Genomic DNA, 11,186 nt, shown 5'->3' with positions numbered 1-11,186 from the left:
ATTGTTGTTATGATCTGATTATTTTCGAGGATAATCTATTTATTATGCTTAGAATTTGATAATAGGTTCTTAGTGGTAAAGGCATGAAAAAGAAAAAAATGGAGTAAAAATGGAATTTGTTGCTAGTTGTGGCTAGGCGTCAAATGGCTAGTAGCCGGCTCTCATGTTATGCGAGTAGTCTAGGGTTGAGCAAGATGGAGCGAAACGCACTTGCTCAGAAAAAAAAAAATTTTTTTTTTTTGCATAATTGATCAAGAGTGGGCTCTTTGGTATTCGAGTTATTAAGTTCTTAGGGGACTTTGTGCCTAGTGACCTAAGGCTTTTAGAGTCTGGGATCCGCTAACCTAACGCTCGTTACATGGATACCATTATATAAGTCTTTTGTGGACCTCACTCATTGCACGGTCAAATAAGCATTTGAGTTGTAAATAAAAAGCACGATTCCGTAGTAAGCTCCAGAGTTCTTGTAGTGTTGTATATCACTTTGTGCCTAGAATTTTTATTCTTTGTATAATCGTAGGATTGCCTTGAGGATAGTCTAGTCATAGTAATTGGTCTAGTTCCGAAGCATATCTGTTAAGCATTTGCACACACCACGTTTCTGGCTGTATGTCCGTTTGCATGAGTTTATTGATCTTTAGTGTCTAACTACATTCGTTGAGACGTGACAATTTGGTTGGTTAATTGTAGTAAGGGGGATCGTTGCATTTTCATATAGATTGCATTCATGCATATTTTTATTTGTTTTGAGTCTGTGACGCTTGAGGACAAGCATCGATTTAAGTTTGGGGGTGTGATAAGTGGCATTTTATACCACTTAGAACGTCTTAAAATGGCTTAAATTGGTGTCTTGAAATCAAGTATTTTGTGTATTTGATGCGTTTTTCTAGTGTTTATGCATTTCAGGGTATTAGTTGCATTTCAGAGGAGGAATCATCAAGAATAAGCCTTGGCATGTGTTCACCATTGCGAGAGGAAGAGAACGGGCAGATTACGGCGAAGAAACGGAGCAAACCGGGAATTTTTCCAGTAGGGTCCTGCGCGCCCGCGCAGCAATGCTGAGCGGCCGCACAGCAGCCTTGAGCGCCCGCGCAGAAATGCTGAGCGGCCGCGCAGGGTCGGGGAAAAAGCTGAAATATTTTAGACTTCTACTTCTGTTTGGCTTCCAACTTCTATGTAATCTGAGTTTTATGGGACTATTATATAAGTAGATTTGAGACGTTTTCATAGAGAATAAGAAGGAGATTATGTTTTAGATTGTGTTTGGCGCAAGAAGCGAAGGAGATAAGGAAGAAGACCGATTTAGCACACTGCAGCGAAGAGGAAGCATATATTCTTGTGATTCTTGTTTCGTTGTAACGTTGGATGCTAGTTTTCTTGCTTTGGCTTATTTACTCTTGTGACGTACTCTGTTTTAATATAATTAGTTTAATTATTATTTTCTTGTGTTGATTATCATGATTTCATATGAACCCATGATGGCGATAAGTTCTATTATGGGCTAATCGTGATCATGGGGTTGCAACGGATTTATTATGAAATTCTTTAGTTAATTGTTTAATACTTTAGTGCGTGATTTCGCCCTAACACTTACCACCAGATCGACAAATCGAGTTCGAGATCAACCTTGCTCCAGGAACGGAACCAGTTTCAAAGGCCCCATATAGGATGGCACCAGCAGAAATGAAAGAGTTGGCGAGCCAGCTACAAGAATTGTTGGATAAGGGAGTGATACGGCCAAGTGCGTCGCCATGGGGGCACCTGTTCTGTTTGTAAAGAAGAAAGATGGGAGTATGCGTCTATGCATAGATTATCGGGAGTTGAATAAGGTAACGATCAAGAACCGCTACCCGCTACCAAGGATAGATGACCTTTTTGATCAGTTGAAGGGAGCAAAATGCTTTTCAAAGATTGACTTGAGATCGGGATACCATCAATTAAAGATCAAAGAAGAAGATGTTCCCAAGACCGCATTCTGGACCAGATATGGGCATTATGAATTCCTAGTAATCCCATTTTGGACTGACCAACGCTCCGACCGCATTTATGGATCTGATGAATCGGGTATTTAAGAAGTATTTGGACAAATTTGTCGTGGTATTTATTGATGACATCCTTATTTATTCTAAGTCGGAAGAAGAACATAAGCAGCACCTCTGGATAGCATTGGAGATACTCCGACAAGAGAAGTTGTATGCTTTTGGTAAAAGGAAGTTCAATTTTTGGGCATGTCATTGGAAATGAGGGAGTTAAAGTGGATCCGGCAAAGATTGAGGCAGTTATGAGTTGGGAGAGGCCAAAGACTCCTACGAAAGTGCGAAGTTTTCTAGGATTGGCCGGATACTATAGAAGATTCGTCAAGGATTTCTCGAAGATCGCCACGCCATTGACCAAGTTAACCAGAAAGAATCAAAAGTTTGAATGGAGTGCAGAATTTGAAGATAACTTTCAAGAGTTGAAGCAGAAGTTGGTAACAGCTCCGGTGTTGGTACTTCCAGATGATCAAGGGAACTTTGTAATATTCAGCGACGCTTCACATAAGGGTTTGGGTTGTGTGTTGATGCAACACAGTAAAGTGATCGCATATGCGTCAAGACAGTTGAAACCGCATGAGTTAAAGTACCCGACGCATGACTTGGAACTAGCCGCCATAGTGTTCGCACTTAAGATTTGAAGACATTACCTCTACGGAGAGAAGTGTGAAATCTACACGGATCACAAGAGTTTAAAGTACATTTTTACTCAGAAAGAGCTCAATATGAGGCAGAGGAGATGGCTGAAATTGATCAAGGACTATGACTGTTCGATAAATTACCATCCTGGAAAGGCGAATGTAGTGGCCGATGCTCTGAGTAGGAAGGAGAGACTGAATATGATGATAACATCAAAAGAGTTATCTGAAGAAATCGAAAGATTGGAATTGGAACTTTGTGCTTATGGAAAAGTCGAGGAAGTTTGTCGTGCAATGACCTTTCAGCCAACACTAGTGGAAAAGATAAAGAAGTGTCAAGAAGAAGTAATGGAGAAAGAGAAGAATCAGTTATCTGGAGAGGAGATTAATACTCAAAGGGATGAGCAAGGGATACTAAGGTTTTCATCCAGAATATGGATTCCTCATGTACTTGAATTAAAGAATGAGATCCTCCATGAAGCCCACAATTCGAAATTTTCAATCCACCCGGGAAGCACCAAGTTGTATCGAGACTTAAAGAAGAACTTTTGGTGGCCAAATATGAAGCGAGACGTGGCAGAATGGGTTGCGAAGTGCTATACTTGTCAGAAAGTGAAGGCAGAACATCAACGACCAAGCGGATTAATTCAGCCCCTAAAGATTCCAGAATGGAAATGGGAAAATATCGCTAAGGACTTTATAGTAGGACTACCGCGAACGAAATCCGGGCGTGACGCTATATGGGTTATAGTTAACCGTCTTACAAAGTCAGCGCATTTCCTTCCAATTAACGAGAAGTCGTCACTGGACAAGTTGGTTCATCTGTATGTGCGCAAAATCGTACTAAGGCATGGAGTACCCGTATCAATAGTTTCAGACAGAGATCCCCGCTTTAACTCGAGATTCTGGAAGCAATTTCAGGAATGTCTTGGCACGAAGTTGAATATGAGCACAACATACCACCCGCAGACTGATGGCCAGAGTGAAAGGACAATTCAAACAATTGAAGACATGTTGCGCAGTTGTGCAATCAATTTTGCAGGAAGTTGGGACGACCACTTGCCGTTGATTGAATTCTCTTATAACAACAGCTATCATTCCAGTATCGGCATGCCACCATACGAAGCTTTGTACGGGCGAAAATGTAGATCACCAACAAATTGGGATGAAGTAGGGGAAGGAAGAATTCTCGGCTCAGAATTGGTAAAACAGTTGCATGACACAGTCAAGTTAATTCAGAAAAGGTTGCTTGCTGCTCAAGATAGACAGAGGAAGTATGCGGATCCAGCGCGTAAGGATGTTCAATTCCAAATTGGCGAAGCTGTGTTGCTGAAGGTGTCACCTAGAAAAGGGTTGATGAGATTTGGCAAGAAAGGGAAGTTAGCACCTAGATACATAGGTCCTTTTGAGATTTTGAGTCAAGTAGGAAATGTGGCCTACGAGTTGGCCTTACCACCTCAGTATTAGCATGTGCATAATGTGTTCCATGTGTCGTTGCTTAAGAAGTACAATCCTGATGCTAGCCATGTGATAGAATATGAACCTGTAGAAATTCAGGCAGACCTGTCATTTGTGGAGCAACCGGTTAAAATACTCGACTGGCAAGTAAAGAGTCTTAGGAATAAGTCGGTAAAGATAGTGAAAGTGCTTTGGAGGAACCCTAAGGTCGAAGAATCGACTTGGGAGTTAGAGTCTGATATGCGTTCCCGGTATCCTCATCTGTTCTCTTAGATTCTGGGGACAGAATCCCTTAAGGGGGAGAGGATGTTACGACCGGTATCTTCGTGTAATATTATTTGTGGATTTGGTATAATATTAAAGCCGAATGAAAATATATTCAATGATTGTACGTTTGTGTGAGTGCAAATTTCTGCATTATAAATTTGCTTTATGTAGTATATGATTTTTCAAAGCAAGAGTTTATTTAATTTATTTATTTTTGATTTATAAGGAATATTCTAAGCCTTGAAAAAATTTTCTTTTAAAAGGTATTTTGTTCACAAATTTTGAAAATGATTTTATAAAGTCTCTAAAAATCCAAGTTATTTTATGGTATAAATTTTATAATTTTTGAACTTGTATTTTATTTTATAAAAATAAATCATTATAAATTTTAGTTGTCATATTTAGCAAATTACAAGAAAGCCCTTGCATGCAAACCACCCTCTCATTCTTTTCAAGGACAAAGAGGACAATTCCAACCCCACTAACTCTTATTTTTATAGCCAATTTCCTTCTTTACCCTTGCATGCAAATTGAACCAAGTTCAAGTGGAAGGCTAATCATGTCAATTCCTAATTCCACTCACTTTTGCCAATACAAAAACCATAAAACAAGCAAAGACATGATCATTTCACTTCACTCACCACCACACTTTCTCCTCCCTCCCTCCTCCCTCTCTCACTCTCGGCTTTTAGCTGAAACCCCCCTCCCCATTTTTTTTTTCTTCATTCCTCAACCAAGCTTCTACTCTTTACACAAGTAAATGTTACTTCCCATACCATGATCACTACAAGGAATGAGTTTAGGGTTATTTTTGAGAGGACTACAAGGAATGGATAAGGGCCAAGTCTTGAGAAGGAAACTCTTGATGATTAAATGGCCCTTCCCATCCATTTCATTCGGCCATGACCATATGGGAGCCGAATGACTGGTCCTTGAGATCATTCTTGTTGTTTTGCTCAAATTTTGCATGATTATGTGATAATGACTTGAATTTTGGGGTGAAAATTTGATAAAACTCCTTACATGCTAAGTGATCATCTAGGTATAGCTCATGCTGGGCTTGTATGTCAATTTTATGGTATAATATATGTAGAAAATGTGTTGTTTTGGTTTGCAAAACCCGAGGACATGCATGCATATGGATTTCTCTTAGAATGTTGTAAGATTTTGATCATTTGGAAAGATTTTGTTAGTGAACCTTAATTTCAGTAGGAATAATGTGTTAATATTGATTTATGCTTCTTGTTGCATGGTAATAATTCCTGGTTATCTTTTATAAAATGCATATCTTGTGGTTTCAAAAACTTAATGATTGGTGAGTTGAGAAATGCGATCTCTTTTGTTTTGCCATAATTGTACCTTAGGTAAGGATGATCTCACCCAAGGTTATTTTGAGAATAAGGGAGTTAGTTCAGTAGATTACCATGTATAAGTCTTGGTTTAAGTATTGGGATGTTGGTAGTTGAGTTTGTCAAGTCAAAACCTTGCAAAAATGAGAGTTATAGTTTCTGCAGAAAATCAGTTTAGTACCCTGAGGTTTAGAGTGAGTTTTGACCATGTCATTGATGTGCACTTTGAGGCCCAAGCCACCAGAAGTTAGTATTGGGAGTATATAAAAGGTTTTAGGAGTTGGTTAGAGGTTTGCATATCTTTTGGTTAGGTGCACAAGTAGAATAACAAAATCTGTCCATCAGGGGACAGTTTTGTTGCAACTTAGAAATAGGAAGATTTGACCATGTCATGGGTAGGACCTCATTAGGCCCTATTGGGACTTAGTTAGAGGGAGTGTTAGAGAAGTTTTTCCAACCATAGTTCATAGTATATGAGTTAGAACCATGTGTCACAAGTTAATTCAAGTCAGGGCGTTTTCTTCCCAGAAAAATAGGGGAACCTTGGACTTTTAGCTTAGGCCCAAGAAGGCCCAAGCCAGGCCCTTGAGCCACATCAAGTTTTTAAGATGCCCTTAGGTCAGGAGAGTCTTGTGTAAAAGTTTTGAAGGAAAACTTGTAGTTTAAGAGTGCCCAATGCACTCAAGAAACTATAGTTATCATTCTGAAATTTGCACCAGTGAGCGCTTTCACTTATCACATAGTTTTAGAATACTTAGAAGTGAGTATTAGGTCGACCACCATAGTTTTAAGATGGTATAAGGTCATTAGAGCTAAAGGCACAAGTGAGGGTCAATAGGTTTTGGATAATTTAGGAAAGGCACATCGAGTTAGGAAGCCAAAATTAGAAGACCTTGTCTAGTTTAGCGACCAAGTGACTTAAGATGTGAGTCGAGATCATCCAAGCCTCGTGTTGCATTATGGTATATATGGTGTTAATATATGATATGTGAATATGTGGCTATGTGTGTACTTTTGTAATTTAAAAGTGAATATAAAATTAAGTGCGTATAGGCCTAAGTGTCATCCGTGTTTAATTTTAAGTTGTAAATAGGTTAAGATGGTAAGAATATATTATAATGAGGATTACTATTATTATGTAGGATCTCGAGACGAGGGAAAACTTGCCATAAAGGTCGAGTGAAGCTCCAGTTGCTCCTACCAGTCAGACCAGACCAACCTTTCTCAAGGCAAGTGATTCAACTTGACCTTCGTATTTACTATAAACAGTTCATATATATATTGATGCAATTATCCTGAGTCATTTGATATGTTTTAAATCGAGCGTATCTTTCGTTTATCTTTGAATTATATAGAAATGCCATGAACCCTCGAGTATGTATTGCAAGTAGTTCAAAAGCCTTTTCATGATAGTTAAATGCCATGATAAAATGAAGAGTTGATATATTACTTGATTGATCCTCTTGATTAACATGCTGATGATTCCTAAGTATTGATATCTCATCCTGATACTTGAATCCCTATAGAACCTTACCTTGAACCCTGAAAGTCAGAAACTTATCAAAGTGATCCCTCATTGATTGATACCCCTCTTTCTTATCCTAAAGCTTGACAACTCTGATATATCCTGAGCTAAAGAATCATTTCTTCATACCTTAACACCCACAGTATTCATGAAGCTTATCTTCTTGATGATCCAACACCCGTACCTTGACGAGAAACCATTGCTTTAAGCCCAGTTTGGCATTACCCCTTTATATTATCCATTAGTCTCACTAAATTTTCCTGTCCAAGTTCTGACATATGAAAACCTTTTGGTTACCCTAATAGAGTAAAATTTTGTAAATCATGGCCCTGAGATTTAGTACCATATTTCTCGTGTTTCGAGTTGATCTATAATCCCTTAATAAAAATGTTTACTGTTAAAAGAGATTTCGTTATAATTCGGCATCAGTTTTTGAAATAAATAAAATATGGGTTTTCAGTCCCAAAGGGGGATAAATGTTTTCCTTGAATAGTGGATCTGGACTGAGACGCGAGTCCTTTCCACACTTATATTAGGCTTAAAAGTTGTCTAGGGATTTCCGTTAATGTTTTAGAACCCAGCGAGGTTCGGGATTACTTCGCGGCTGATCACCGGCTGTAATCCGTAGCGTCATAAAATGATTTTGATTAAGACATGATTTTAAAATTGTTTTGATACAAGCAAAATGATGCCATCTCACATAGTTTTATCTCTCATTACCATTGGTTATGTCTTTCCATTGTCATTCTTTAATGTATATCTCGATTTATGTTTTGTGTCGTACTGTTAGCACTTGTTGAGCATTTGGCTCACTCCTTGCTTTACCCTGATATTACAGCTAGCAGCTATGGTTAGATTCAAGCAGACTGCCCGTAAGACCTATGATGCTAATGCTTATGTTCGAGCTCAGGTAGAATAAGTCATAATAGTTTGTGTGAGGACTCGGTACTTTTAATCAGATGTAATAGTTGGTAGTGTTGAGCTATTCCAAACCCTAAACTGTAAGATCTTGGAGTTGGTTGTGTATTCTTCTTTTAAAATGTTGTAATAGTTATATTTAATTTGCTATTTAAGTTGGGGGCGTGACAAAAATCGTCTAGAACAATAGGTATCTTGAACCTAGAATGAGCAGTTCTTCCACCAGGCATCAAAGTTGCTGCAATTCTAGATGTAGCTACCGGTAAAACAATAAGACCAAGTGACCTTAACTTGTAGATGTGAAAGGATATCTTCGATATATTATTTACTTTGGTATTTGTATGATTAAACATAAAATTAAAGAACACGTAGATCCTCTCCATTAGGACATGAATTTAATTGATCCAAATCAAAGTCAAACTAGCAAAATTATGTCTTTTAAACAAATAAAAGAGATATTCCATTCTTGCAAAATATCAAAACTATATCTTTATGGAATATATCTCTAAGTCAATATGATCGAAGAAGAAACATCAAGATATGATATTTCTTAGATCTGTGTTGCAACAGGAATATGGCAACAAGCTCGAATAAAGAATATATCAGAGATATTCTTTAGAAGTCTCGTGTTATATCAAAAACATTTAACTCTTCGCTCCAAAATATATCTCTACATATAATCAAAAGAGTTTTTATTTAAAGATTATTAATATTCATGATTGGAATATTAATATCCAGTTCTACAACTCATTTCTGTATACTCACAGTAATTTTCTCCCGTTTCGTAAAATCAGCATTTCTCGGAGAAAATTATTCAAAAAAAAATACTCAAACACATTTCCTATCACCCAAATATATCTTATATATTAGGAAATATATTTTAAGTATTTATACAAGTCAAAACTTTGGTCAAAAGATCCATCTCCTTTATTTCAGGACCAATGGTATTTTTACTCGGAAGAAAGGCTGACAGAACAGTTTCAATTTTAGATAAAATACTTCCACATGCTATAATGACATGAAATTTGGTATGGGTCATTTAAATGGTATTTTCTAAGTATAGTAAAAATTTTGTAGATTTTAGAGAATTTTTGTCCTGGCACAAAAATCGAGGAAGTTGGTCCCACAGTTGACCAAGTTTGACCTAGCTACCATTGACTAAAGTTGACCAAAACTTGCAGGACATCATTTTATATTATTTAGGTAATTGTCATATTTTTTTATAATATTTATTTAAGTATTTTTGGGGTGGTCATAATTAATGGTGCTTAATCCTTAATTAAAGTAATTAATGAATGATTAAAAGAAAAAGAAAATATATATTTAATATATATATATATATCAGCTGAGATTTGAATGAGTACTAGCTTGTGCTTCCTTTCCACTTGCAAAGAAACACAACCTACTTGCCATGTCATCAATCAATGTGATACACTCCATCCACCATCCATTCCTTCTCAAATCTTCACCATTCATTCCACCTAATTTCTCCTATAAATAAACCCCCACCCCAACCCATTTTCAATAAGCTAAAGAGCCACAAAGTTGCTGGGATTTTTTGAAAAAGGGCTTCTCTTCATCTCTTTCAAATTCTATACACACTTCTTCTCAAAAACCTTCTCTCTCTTCTATATACTTACATATATACAAGGTTTTTGAAACCCAAGCTTAGCTTCACCCAACCAAGCTTTATCCCACCAAGTGAGCTCATCCACTACCACTTCCCGGCCTTCCGAAGGGCTGCCCAAGTTCGACCAAAGTGCCAAAATCCGACCGAACCTCCAGCGAATTTTTCCGGCGAACTTTTCCGACCGTTTTTCAAAAGTGGTTAGTTTTATCTTCTTATTTGAGTTCTTTGTATTTAAGCTTTGTACTTAACTTCTCTACTTAATCTTAAGCTCTAATAAAAGCTCTCTTATAAAGGAAGTTCTCGGGGAGAATTTAGATTCGAACTCGGAATTCGAATAAGTACTTTATCTTCGTAAAAAATCATTTCAACGAGAAGATCTAAAAAGAAAAGTATTTTATCTCCAAAGGGAGATTATATTTAACACAAGTACGAGTTATATAATTATTTCTTACACTTTAATTGGATCTTGGATAACATTCATTCGTGCTCATAATATAATTACGAAGTTTATGTGTAATCCTTTCTAGCATCTTCAGTGCTCTCCGGGGGATTATTACTTGTCTCATATAAACACTTCATAATTTGTCAAATCTTAAAACGGATGGTACGAGTTAGACAATTACTTAACGCTCTTTAATTGGATCTTGTCTAACTAATAGCGTACATATAAAATATTACAAAGTAAAAGTGTAATCCCTTCTAACATCTTTAGTGTTCCGGAGGATTATAGCTTGTTCCATATAAACTACTTCGTAATCATTCGTTAAAATTAAGGACGAATCAAATCCACGAGTTAGCCAATTAATTTACGCTATTTAATTGGATCTTGGCTAACACATATCGTGTATATAAACAATTACGAGTCATATCGTATAAGCCCCTTCTAACATCTTTCAGTGTTCCGTGGGGTTATACTACGATATCTATAAAATACTCGTAATTATTCGTCCAAACTTCGAAAGCACAATCTTAAGCCAATTACTTGCACTTATTTAATTGGATCTTGGCTAAGACTCATAAATCTTATAAACGTGCTTGAAGTTAAAAGAGTATACTTTGACCTTATAATCGTCAATATACAAGTATACCTTAAAACCTTAAGTTGATATACTTAAAGGTAAAATTACAACTCCGAGGTTGTAATTAAAGTATTCTTCGATCCATAAATACTTAATCAAAAGAAGAAGAATACTAAAGAAGTCATAAGCCATAAGTGCTTAATATAAAAAAGGACTTCTCATATTACTCCACAACTTTATTAAATCTATAAAGGAGTAATTATAAATATACTTGACCATCTTGTATTATTCTATGTCAAGTATAACTAATCAGTTTTAATATTCTTATTTGGATATTATACTACTTGTG

Source organism: Apium graveolens, chromosome 3 (genome assembly GCF_009905375.1).
Source record: "Apium graveolens cultivar Ventura chromosome 3, ASM990537v1, whole genome shotgun sequence".
Classification (NCBI taxonomy): domain Eukaryota; kingdom Viridiplantae; phylum Streptophyta; class Magnoliopsida; order Apiales; family Apiaceae; genus Apium; species Apium graveolens.
Note: the sequence above shows the minus strand (reverse complement) of the source record.